Source organism: Callospermophilus lateralis, chromosome 1, assembly GCF_048772815.1.
Source record: "Callospermophilus lateralis isolate mCalLat2 chromosome 1, mCalLat2.hap1, whole genome shotgun sequence".
Taxonomy (NCBI): Eukaryota; Metazoa; Chordata; class Mammalia; order Rodentia; family Sciuridae; genus Callospermophilus; species Callospermophilus lateralis.
In genome coordinates this window covers 19,370,501-19,383,651 of record NC_135305.1, presented here as the reverse complement: position 1 = coordinate 19,383,651, position 13,151 = coordinate 19,370,501, and positions in this window count along the sequence as shown.

The following is a 13,151-nucleotide window of genomic DNA, read 5'->3' as shown; positions in this document are numbered from 1 at the left end:
TCTAGAAGATGGAAAAGGCAGGAAATGTTTCTCCCCTAGATCCACCAGAAGGAAGCAGGCCTTACAATATCTTGATTTCAGCCACATAAGACTCCCAGCTTCCAGAGTTTGAAGAGTATCAAGTGTGTTTTTTTATACCATTAAGTAACTACCACAGGAACAGGAAAGGTCGAGTCTTCAAACTCTATACCTACCCGACTTCATTGCAGAGCCCTCCCCGCACCACCTCTGTTGTGTTTCAAGCCAAAGGAGAAGGCAGGGGGTTTTGTTTGTTTATTTGTTTGTTTTTTGGTTGTTGTTGTTTTTGCAGGGGGAGGAGGGGGGTGTTTTTTGTTTTTGGTACTGGGTGTGGAACCCAGGGGCACTTAGCCAGTGAGCCATATCCCCAGCCCTTTTTATATTTTATGACAGGGTCTCACTAAGTTGCTTAGGGCCTCGCTAAGTTCCTCATGTTGGGAAAAGGTATAATGGCAGCCACACCCCAAAAAACCCCAACATGGCATCTGAGGAGCTTCTCTTCCTGCCTCTCCCTTTCCCGCCGGCACCAAAAACTCCCACCTGCACCAATGCTCACTCCCACTGGAGGGAAACCTTAGCCCCAATAAGAACTGATTTCGTGGTCTCCGGAACTGACATTTGGAAGAACTTACCAATAAACGGGTGACCTGTCATTTACCTAAGCCCTGCCACCTCTCCTTAGATCTATATTAGCCCACAGTCTTTTGTAATAAAGTGGAACTTTTCTGGTGATTTGTCTCAAGTCGCATCTTCTTTCATTGGTGCCGAAACCCGGGATACGGGTAAGCTCATTTCAACAGAGCCCCGTGTCCGGCTCCGCCGAGGCATCTTGCCCTCGTCCACCTTTTCAGGCACTGGCTCCCTACACTCACCACTGATCTGGCTTAGGTAAGTTCCCCCTCCCCGGCTCGCCAACTCTCTTCAGACTAACAGCATGAACTGTGACCGTGATCGTCTGGCACACTCCTGACGCCCAGTAGGAAGGAGGGAACCCACCCCACTAAGACCTTCACAGGTCGCAGTGGACCCTCTGGCGACTGGCTTTTCTTTGGGGTGTGAGGCTTCTGGGTTTAGACGAGAGATTCCTCGGTTTCTTCCTCCTCCGCTGGAGCTGCGTTTCACCGCCACTGCGTTCCGCCGGAGCTCCATTCCTTTCATTCCTGACTCTTTCGCTCCAGTCAAAAACTTTCCTGACATCAGGTTGCCCGTGGCTCCAGCCCTATTTGGGTCTCACAGATCACACTTCACTGGTGACGACTGGGTAATTCCCTCTGTATTTCCTCGCGACGGTTGGTCATTTTGGGGATGCCCACTTGATCCTCTGTTTGCCCTGAGCTTCCAGGAAGCTATTCCGGCCTGGGTTTTCTCTCTGTCCCTCTCTCTTACTTTTATTCTCTCTCTCTCTTTCTCTCCCCCTCTCCTCCATCTCTTCCTGTGACCATGGGTGCCTCCTCATCTATACCTGAAACCTCGCCCCTCAAATGCCTAATACAAAATCTGACCACACTCTTTCTCACACCAGATATAAAACCCAAACTGCTGATCAAATTCTGTACCCAAGATTGGCCTGCATATCCACTGGATAATGGCAATCATTGGCCTCCAGAAGGCTCATTAGATCCAAATCTCCTCTGGGACCTTTTTAACTATTGCCAGCGTCTGAAAAAGTGGAAGAAGATTCCCTATGTTGAAGGTTTTAGCCTTCTCACACAGCATCCTGCTCTCTGCTCCTCCTGCTCTCCCTCTCAAGTTCGCCTTGCTTGCGAACCCCTCCCTTCCCCTACTTCTACTCCTAACCTCATGGACTCTTCCTCATTTGACCCAGCAGACGAAACCCCACCTTATCCCTCAGCCCCACCTGCTCCTCACCCCCCCGCCATCCCCTCCTCTTCCTCCACCTGATCCCACGGATCCTCAGCCTTTCGTTTTATCCCCTTCCCCTCCTTCCTCTTCTGCCGCCACCTCCACCTCCTCCTCAGTGGACACATCCCCTTCCCCTCCCTCTTCTTCCTGTCCATCGCTGACCGCCTCTTTCAGTCCTCCTGTTACCATGTCTAAGGAACCCCTTCCCGCTCCCATGATGATTGTACCCCTTTGTGAGGTTTCTGGTCCCGAGGGTGTGGATCCGAGTACATGTGCCCTTCTCCATGTTGGATCTTACTCAGAGAGGAAGTTGGGCTCGTTCACCACTGATCCCACCACTTACATTCAGGAGTTTCAATGGGTTCTGTGAGTGTATAGCTTCACTCATCACAACATTTACATGCTCTTGGCCAATACACTTCTCCCTGAGGAAAGACGATGGGTCTGGGAACTAGCCCAGGCCCATGCTGATGAAAATCATAGAACCAATCCCAACCACCCTAAGGGCCCACACACTGTCCCAGAGCAGGACCCTGTATGGGATTACAACACCCCTGGAGGCTTACAGTATAGTGACTTTTTGCATCCTGCCTCTTGGCAGGCCTGAAGAAGGCAACCCACAAGGCCGTTAATTTTCAAAAGGTGCAGGAGGTCATTCAGAAGAAGGAGGAAACACCTTCAGAATTCCTTGATAGACTAACCAAGTCCCTTCAACAGTACACAAACCTCGATCCAGAAACCCCTGACGGCCATCATGTCTTAATGACATATTTCCTGGCCCAAAGCTATCCTGAAATTAAAGCCAAACTTAAGAAGCTTGAACAGGGCCCTGCTACTCCTCAGACCAAAATCTTCGCGGTTGCTTTCAAGGTGTTCCATAGTAGAGAGGACGAAAGCAAATGCCGCAGGCAGAGGGCTGAAAATGCCAAATCCCAAACGTTGACCCAGGTCATTTAGAGAAGGTCATCACCACACCGTCCTAATAAGGCACCCCCTGGGGCTTGCTTCAAATGTGCTAAGGAGGGACATTGGGCCAGGACTTGTCCTTCGCCAAGGACACCCTCCACTCCCTGCCCAAAATGCCACCAAAGGGGGCACTGGGGGGCAGACTGCCCAACAACCCAGAGGGGAGGTTGGTCAGCTGCCTACAACCCCAGTCTCTCCTGGGCTTGGCAGAGGAGGATTGATGGAGCCCTGGGCCTTCCCTCCCGACTATTACCATGAAGAAGCAAGAGCCTAGGGTCACTTTCCTGGTGGATGGACGCTTCATTCCCTTCCTCTTGGATACTGGTGCCACTTTTTTGGTCTTGAGGGAGTATTGTGATCCTACCACACCCTCAAAAACTCCTATTGTCAGGGTAGGAGGTAAACAGATTTTCCCTCAAACCCCTTCCCCCCTTATCATGTTATATGCAGGGATCCCTTTTGTCCTTCACACACTCCTTTCTCGTTATGAACTATTGCCCCATTCCCCTTCTGGGAAGGGACATATTCTCACTATTGAAGGTCACCTTTCACATATTACCCTCCATCTCCCCTGCCTCTCATTTCCTCATGATGGTCCTAGGGACAGATACACCTCCATCATGCACTCTCCCACGACTATCTAAACTTGTTAATCCTGAGGTTTTGGACACAACTACACCCTCTATGGCTAAATGCAGTACTATTCACATTGTCTTGCAGGACCCTTCAAGATATATTACTCAACCACATTATCTGCTTACAACCACAGCCCTCCTCGGATTAGAACCCATCATCCAGGATTTATTATGGAAAGGGTATCTTAGGCCTACACACTCTCCTTTCAACACCCCCATTCTGGCAGTTAAGAAACCTAACGGGTCCTAAAGACTGGTTCAAGACCTTCGTCTTGTCAACTCCTCTGTGGTCCCCATCCACCCGCTAGTGCCCAACCCCTACACCCTCCTCTCCCAGATCCCTGCTACTACTACCCACTTCTCAGTCCTAGATCTAAAGGATGCCTTCCTTTCTATTCCCTTGTCCTCAGAATCTCAGGATATCTTTGCTTTTACGTGAACTGATCCTCGTACCCGCCATTCTCGTCAGCTTACCTGGACCGTCCTCCCGCAGGGATTCAGGGATCGTCCCCATCTCTTTGGCCAAGTTCTTGCCCAGGACCTTACATCCTTCCACCCCACCTGTCCTGACTCTACCCTCCTTCAATATGTTGATGACCTTCTTCTATGTAGTCCCTCTCAATCCCATACCACCCAGCTTCTCATTTTCCTAGCGGATAAGGGATATAGGGTGTCTCCCCACAAGGCCCAGGTTTCCCAGCCTACTGTCACCTACCTTGGTTTTCGTCTTGCACTGGGGAAAAAAGGAAATAACACTGGATAGGAGGCAACTCCTCTCTAATCTTCTGGTGCCTCATACGAAAGCCGAAATACTATCATTCCTAGGACTACCAGGTTATTTTAGGGCCTGGATCCCAAATTACTCTCTTCTAGCCAAACCCCTGTATGACGTAGCAAAGGGACCCCCTGGTGAATCTCTTGCCTCCTCCCCCCGCTACCACTTCCGCAGACGTCAGCAACTCCTCTTAAAGGCACCCGCCCTTCACCTTCCCGATCTTTCAAGACCATTTCATCTATATGTCCATGTAAAAGGGGGGCAAGCACTTGGGGTCTTGGGTCAAAACTATGGGCCTACATTTGCACCTGTGGCCTATTTGTCCAAACAATTAGACCCTACCATCCATGGGTGGGCCCCTTGCTTAAGAGCTCTAGCTGCTGGACAAATTTTACACAAAGAAGCCTCTAAGCTGACTTTTGGGGGCCCTTTAACTATCCACTCCCCACATCATTTGAAGGATCTTTTAACTTATAAGGGCCTTCAAACCCTTCCTCCATCCAGAGTCCTGTCGCTCCTCACTTCCTTTCTGTAAAACCCTAATATTATGTTCCTCCCCTGCCCTGCAATGAACCCTGCCTCACTGTTCTCAACGACCCTCACACCTGACACACCAGCTCATAATTGCTTGGAAACCTTGGATGATTTCCTCCCCTGTCATTCTTCCATTTCTGAGGGACCACTCACCAAGCCTGACTTATCTGGTTCACTGATGGCAGTTCCTTTAGGAGAACGGCACTCATTACTCTGGATATGCCGTAGTTTTGGCCACTGAGATTATAGAGGCCAAAGCTCTGCCTTCAGGAACTACCAACCAGCAGGCCGAACTTGTAGCAGCCACTTGTGCCTGCCTTCTAGCACAGGGCAAATCCCTCACCCTTTATACTGACTCAAAATATGTCTTCCATATTCTATTATCCCATGCTGCAATATGGAAGGAGCGAGGCCTACTTACCACTAAAGGTAATGCAATCACTAATTCAGCTCTTATAACCAATTTGATAGAGGCCTCTCACTTACCCACCTAGTTGGGAGTTGTCCATTGTAGGTCCCATCAGAAGGATGGCTCTCTTATCACTGAGGGCAACGACAAAGCTGACCAGGCAGCACGGATGGCTGCTACCACTTCCAATTATGACCCCTCTGGGGGACATATAATGGTCACTTTAGACTGTCCATCTGAAGCCCCTACTTCTTCCAGTAAGGACAAGGACCTTTTCGAGTTCCTCCATACTCTATTCCATTCCAATTCTCAGTCTTTACCTTCTTCTTTCAGAGCTTCTTCTCCCTCACATCCTCTGACAAAGCCATACTATAGAATATAGCCTCTAGTTGTCAGATCTGTCAGCGGACCAACCCTCATACTCCTTTAAGGCCCAAACCGTTCCCCTCCCACCAGGCCCAGGGACATGTTCCTGCTGCTGACTGGCAGGTAGATTTCACCAACATGCCTGCAGTACCTCCTTGTCTTTGTGGACACTTTCTCTGGTTGGATTGAGGCATTTCCCACCTCCAATAAAAAGGCTTCCACTGTAGCTTCAATCTTACTGACAGACATTATCCCCAGATTTGGTATGCCCACTTCCCTACAGTCTGACAATGGCCTTGAGTTTATTTCTAGGATCACACAAAAGGTCTCTCAAGCACTCTCCTTCAAGTGGCATTTCCACTGTCCACATCACCCCAAGGCTTCAGGGAAAGTGGAAAGGGTAAATCAAACTCTGAAGGAAGTCCTTACCAAATTGACAATGGAATTAAACTTAGACTGGGTCAAACTCCTTCCCTTGGCTTTGCTTTGGATCAGAGCTCTCCCTAAGAAACCATCTTTACTGTCTCCCTTTGAGATAATGTATGGAAGACCTCTTATACCATCTGGGTTGGTCATTTCACAAGGACCCCTCACACAAGACTTGTCTTTACCTCTCTTGTTTCATCTCCACTCAGAACTCTGGAAATATCAGGACTGTCTTCCTCCGGACCCAGACTCCTCTCCAAACACTCCTCCCTTAACACCTGGGAGTTTAGTCTATTATAATATCCTGGAGGAGAAAGGGCCTCTTGCCCCAAAATGGGAAGGCCCCTATCCTGTCATCCTCTGTACCCCCACCGCCGCCAAACTCTCCTTACCAGACAACTGTCTCACCCCCTGGATTCACATTTCTAGGTTGAAGCCATATCACCAAGAGGCCTCACCTGCTGACGATAGGACCACCCTAGAGGAACTCCAAGAGTCACCTCCTGAACCTCCCCTTTACTCTTGCTCTCCCCACCCTACTGCCCCTTTAAAAATTCATCTCTCTCATGTTTCTGCCCTTACACCCATAGCTGAGAACATACCCGAAAATGTACCTTAACTTTCTGATCCTCATCCTCATCCTAACCACAAGGGTAATGCCTTCACCATCCTGTCCTACAAACTTTAGCCAAACTCCTCCTAGGAGGAGTTTTAAGTTTTTTTTAACAAAACCCCTTCAAGGCACTGTTACCACAGTGATCCCCAGGCCTGTGAGCACAACAACAATAGATACTGGGTGGCCATTGGGAAAAACCCAGGCCCGGCTCCCCCCACACCATGCCCAGGTGGCTGGACATTCAATAGGAAGAATTGCTGGAAGAGGACGATTGATATACCCAATTGGCTGCCTGATTTGTTTAGGGTGAAAACAGTCAAAGAACCTTCTCTCTCTCTTAAACTTGTCAATATCTCTCTCAACCTGTTAAAGGTTACTAAAAATATAAACTACATACAGGGATGTTGGCTGTTTGCAGGCTGGAACTGAATCCCCCAAAATAATAGCATACCTGACAAATAGTTCTCAGGCTGTGCTCAAGGAGACATCTTCAACCCTAGACACCACAGCCAAACTCTCCGGTGTCCCTCTCTACTAGGCTGCTCCATTATGTTTTCAGTCATCAGGAAACGTACCAGTAGGAGACTTATCAGAGAAGCAATGTCAACAAAAAAACCTCTCTACCAAAAGGTAGTAAGGCCCACTGCCCACCAGTCTCCGAAGCATCACTCTTATGTGGGATGACTGTATACCACTGACTGCCCCCTGACTGGGAAGGCACATGTACTCTTGTTCTATTGTTTCCCTATGTAGACATAGTTCCAGGAGATACAAAAATACTAATCCCCCTCATGACACACATAAGACCCAAACGGGCAATCCAATTCATACTTCTCCTTGCTACTTTAGAAATTACAGCAGGTTTGGTGACAGGTACAGCGGGTTTGGCTACCTCCCTCACATACTATGATCAATTGTCCAAATCATTCGTAGATGACCTCCAACAGGTGACTGAGTCCATACTTACCCTCCAAAATCAATTAGATTCCCTAGCGACGGTGGTCTTACAAAACCACTGAGGCTTAGATATACTTACAGCTGAGAAAGGAGGTCTCTGCCTGTTCTTACAGGAAGAATGTTGTTTTTATGTTAATCAGTCAGGCATAGTGAAAGATAAAATTAAACAGTTACAAGAACAACTAGAAAAAAGAAAGCAGCAATTGGTGCAACAATCCTATTGGGACCTCTTCTCAATCCCCGTCAGCCGCTGGACAAATACTGGGACCTCTGGTTGGGGTCTTTTTGCTCTGTGCCTTCCTTGCTTGCATTTTAAAATTCCTTCAAGGACAAATTAACAAAATATCCAATCAAACTTTCAGCCATTTTTTCTGCTTAGGCACTACCAGCCTCTGATGACTGATGAACCCCCAACACTTCAAGAGAACAGCTCACTCAGTGCTGAAGATTACTACCAGGCATGATGGAATGCAACGGACATTGGACAGTGGGAGACAAGAAACCCAGAGAACCTCTTAATCTGCCACCCTGGATTCTGGAGCCTTTATGTCCTTTTAAGCTTCCTCATGGCCCTTGGCCTCTTCTCTGTCAGTCCCCCAACATGGAACTTCTGCCAGAAACTGACCTTTGCTTTAATTTTAATCTTCATCCTGTTTTTGTTCACTCTGATATTCTTCAGGTGCTGGTGATGCCATGTCAAGGCAACGCTTCCAATATTTCCTAGAGTCTCTGTTAAAGGACCAGTGGCTGATACCAACAATCTCCTCCATCCAGGACTGGTTCGATGCCATCGACAAATTGTGGCTTCAGGGAACTTTTATAGACTTCACCCTTACCGAAGTAGCTGTCTATAGCTACTGGATTTTATTTCTGGTTACCATGGTATCCCTGGACCTGCCCCCCGAACATTCCTCCACATCCCCTTCTAGGTCCCATGCCACCCCCACACAGCAGGAAGCAGCCAGATCTGACCAACGACGCCCCAGTTCCTAAGAAAACAAAAAGGGAGAAATGTTGGGAAAAGGTATAATGGCAGCCACACCCCAAAAAACCCCAACACGGCGCCTGAGGAGCTTCTCTTCCTGCCTCTCCCTTTCCCGCCAGCACCAAAAACTCTGCCAGCACCAATGCTCACTCCTGCCAGAGGGAAACCTTAGCCCCAATAAGAATTGATTTTGTGGGTTCTGGAACTGACTTCTGGAAGAACTTACCAATAAACGGGTGACCAGTCATTTACCTAAGCCCTGCCACCTCTCCTTAGATCTATATAAGCCCACAGCCTTTTGTAATAAAGTGGAACTTCTCCGGTGATTTGTCTCACGTTGCATCTTCTTTCAGCTGAGGCTGGTGTTGAACTTGTGGATCCTCCTGCCTCAGCTTTTTGAGTAGTCAGGATTACACAAAAGTGCCATCATGCCCAACATAAGGCATAAGGCAGCTTTTTCTTCTGTTTCTGCAGTCACAGGGGAAGTTCCACACCTGGGGTCTTGTGACCATCACCCTCAGCTGGGATGATTGAGAATGAGGCCAATAGGCAGACAGAAGGAACAGGGGAGATGGACAGAGGGTGTATGGAGCAGGGATGAAGAGAGAGAGAGAGAGAGAGAGAGAGAGAGAGAGAGAGAGAGAGAGAGAAGACTTAGGTCTCAGGGTTCAGGCCCTGATTCTTCTTAGGATCCTGCTCTGGTTCTGTGACCTCTCCCAGGTTCCTTCCTTCCCAGTGACAAGAATCAATAAATCCCATCCCCTCTTTTTTGAGTTGAGCTTTTCTCATTTGCAGCCAAGGGTCCCTGACTAAATCCACAGAGATCTCATGCATGTCGGCAGGGAATTCAGAGGCCATGACCACCTCTGGGTGGCTCTGCTAACCCATGTTCCTGTCAGGCCACAGTGACTCTATGTGCCAGATGATTTCAAAGATATGCTCAGCTGGATCATCTTCTGGGGTGCTGTCTGTTATGTTCCTCTTTCCTTATGTACTTAGCACTCAGCCCTCAAGCCCAGCAGGCTAGCACCGCTCCTCAGCATTCCAGGGACAGCCAAGCAATTGAGACACTGGTGCCATGGAGGAGGGTTCTTAGGAGCATGATCATTACTCAGGTCCATGAGACTCAATGTATCACACTTAACCCACATGTCACCTTCTCAACCCTTCATTTTAAGTGGCAATCTTCCTTGTTCCCCTTATCCATTATATTTTAAGTGACAACTGAGCTATCAACACTAAGAGGGGTGGAGACTGCCTCCTCCCTGAGGGACTTTGATGGGAGAATAGAAATTACTAAGCCTCAGAAAATGCATTACAGAAGCCAACTCCCCCATCCAATGCCGAGGAGAGATGAGTCAATGGTGGGAGGGGAGGAGGCTGAAGAGGTCCTCATAGAAATGCACTGTTTTCTGAAACACCATCACATTTCCCATGCTGGGTGTTGTCATGCTTTAACTCAACTTAAATAAGACCAGGCTTCAGGGCTGTATGGGACAGGGACAGTAACTGGGAGGAGGTGTAGGAGGAAGAGTGTGCTCTCAATGGTTCCCGGACACCAGCCTTGAAGGGAGGTCCAGGGGGGAAACTGATGGAGAGGCTTGTTGAGAGCCACAGCTGAAGGGGCCCCAGCAAACTTCCAGCTGCCAGCTGATGATTGGCTCACAGCAGCCCCAGCAAACTTCTAGCTGCCAGCTGATTGGCTCCTCTGTGGTGATGCTCATTGGGCTGTTTCCCCGCCCTTTCAGACCACAGAGCTGCTCATTGGGGGACTTTTTTGGCTCCGCCCACATGACCCAGCCAATCGGCCTCAAGAGAAGAAGGAGTGGGGGGGTGGAGAGGCTTCTGGAAAGCCAGTGGTGGCACTTGGGCTCTGAGAGAATTCCTGAAGAGCTCCTGTGCTGCAGCGTGTGTGTTCTAAAAATAAAGTTCATTTCTGCTTGAATTGTGCCCAGCCAGACTGCAGAATTTGGTGGCCTGCACGGGGAATGACTGAGGGTAAGTGATAAGGTAAACTGCTTGCCCCTGAGGGCAGGGCAAGAGGATGGGTAGCATTTTAAGATTCTTCTTTTGTTTTGTTTTGCTTTTGTTTTAAGTTGCCTATATTTGGAGATGTGTAAGACGAAAAAAAACCCGCTCACATCTGAGGAACAGATAGGGAGAAAGGACGGATGGACATTTCAGGAGGATAAAAAGGCTATTATAATGATTTTTTTGTTGTTCCACTTTTGTTTCATTCTGTTTCAGTTTTGTTTGGCATTATCTTGTTGGGTTGTATTATAGTAGAAATATGGGATCAGAAATTAGTAAAAAACAAACCAAAAGAGTGTTAAGTAAATTGTTAGAGGAAGGAGGCATCTCAGTAAAATCAAGAACAGTCAGGGTATATGTTGATACAATACAAAAATGTAGCCCATGGCTTTTTAAGGAGGAGTTGTTAAATATATCACAATGGAACCATCATGGTGAAGATTTAAAAAGAATAGAAAAGAAAAGCACAGGAACTCTGCCAGTTGGCACATTGCCATTGTGGTCGTTGGTATCTTGTTTGCTTAGTCCAAAGCCTTCAGTTCAGACAATGGTAGAGGAAGGAGAAGACATATTGATTCAAGTAAAAGAGAAGGTCTCTCGAGCTAACCAGACAGAGGAAAAAATTCAAGTAAAAGAGAAGGTCTCTCGAGCTAGTCAGACAGAGGAAGAAAGTTTAGAGCAGAAAAAGCCATCAGGGGAAAAGTTACAACAGCAGATTGCTACTAACACCTTTCTATCACCAGAGGGCATTAAGTGTCCAACCATCAGCGCCACCTCCATATGCTGGGAGGCCCCCAACCCCCGTAGTTTATAGTTTGGATCCTGAAACAGGACCTCAAATATTAACATGCCCTGTATTTGAGCAGACAAGAGAACAGTGAATTCACCATGCTTTAGATTTCAAAACAGTGAAACAGCTAAAAGAGGCTGTAACAACCTATGGTCCTCAAGCACCCTTCACTGTAAGCATGGTCAAATCCATTACTAACTTGAACATGACACCAGCAGATTGGGCTAGTATGTGTAAAGCTGTGCTAAATGGAGGACAATACCTGTTATGGAAGGTTACCAATGAGGAATTTTGCAAGGAGATGACTAGGTGAAATGCAGCAGCTGGTTATCCTCAGAGAAATCTAGATATGTTGTTAGGAAAGGGACCTTATGAGGGTCAGCAGCAACAAATTGCATATCATCCTGCCTTATACTGACAAATTGGTGTAGATGCAGTTAGAGCATGGAAGACTTTACAAGGACATGGAGTTTTACAAGGTCAATTATCTAAGGTAAAACAAGGAGCTAATGAACCTTATGCTGAATTTGTAGATAGGCTTATTCAAATAGCTACCAGAGTTTAGGGGAATATAGAACAAGCAATGCCATTAATAAAACAACTGGCTTATGAGCAAGCGAATCTTTGGTGCAGAGAAGTCATTAGACCATGAAACACGAAGATTTAAACACATATATTGAATTATGTAGAGATATTAATGAACAAGGGCAAGTCTTGGCAGCTGCAGTACAACAGGCTTTAGATGCCAGGCCAAAAACATGCTACAATTGTGAACAAACAGGACATTTTAAAAGGAATTGCCCCATAGGAGGAGGGTTTAACAAAACTAGGTATCAAAGGAGTAGAATACCGGGTATTTGCCCACGATGCCATAGAGGGATACATTGGGCTAATGAATGCCATTCTCAAACCACCATAGAGGGTACTCCGTTTTCAAAAAATGAACAAGGACCAGGTGTCTATCCATGATATCGTGGAGAAAGGCATCAGGCTCCATTGCCAAAAAATGGACAGGGGGGCCCAATGCTCCGGGGCCCACGACCACAAATATACAGGGTAACGGAGGAACCCAGCAACCCCATCAGGGAAGTGCCCAGGACACATTGCCCATTAGATCCCTCACTAGACAAACCAGAGGAAGCGCAGGATTGGACATCTGAGCCTATGCCAAAACAGTTCTAACTCCAGAGATGGGAGTTCAAATCATTCCCACAGGGGTAAAAGGACCTCTTCCCAAAGGAACAGTAGGCTTATTATTGGGACACAGTTCTTCTATTCTAAAAGGACTCATGATAAGTCCTGGGGTAATTGATCCCGATTATAAAGGTGAAATAAAAATTATAGCCAGTTCTCCAAAGGGTATATCAGTAATTTCACCAGGAGATAGAATAGCACAGTTACTAATAATACCCAATCTACATGATAAATTTTCCAGTCGGACTGTAGAAAGAGGTTTCAGGATATTAGACTCCACAGGTGGAGATTGGGCTATGCTGTCTTTAAATTTAGATTCTCACCCCATGCTAAAACTAAATATTCAAGGACATGAGTTTAATGGGCTACTGAATACAGGTGCAGATCTTAGCATCATCTCTTGTCAAGAATGGCCAAATCATTGGCCATTACAACCAGCCACTCAAATGCTTCGAGGCCTAGGAGTGGCGACTAACCCCATAGAAGTACAATGGTATTAGATAGGAAGGATCCTGAAGGATGTGAAGGAACTATACAGCCATATGTATTGGATCATCTTCCCTTAAATTTATGGGGACGAGATGTC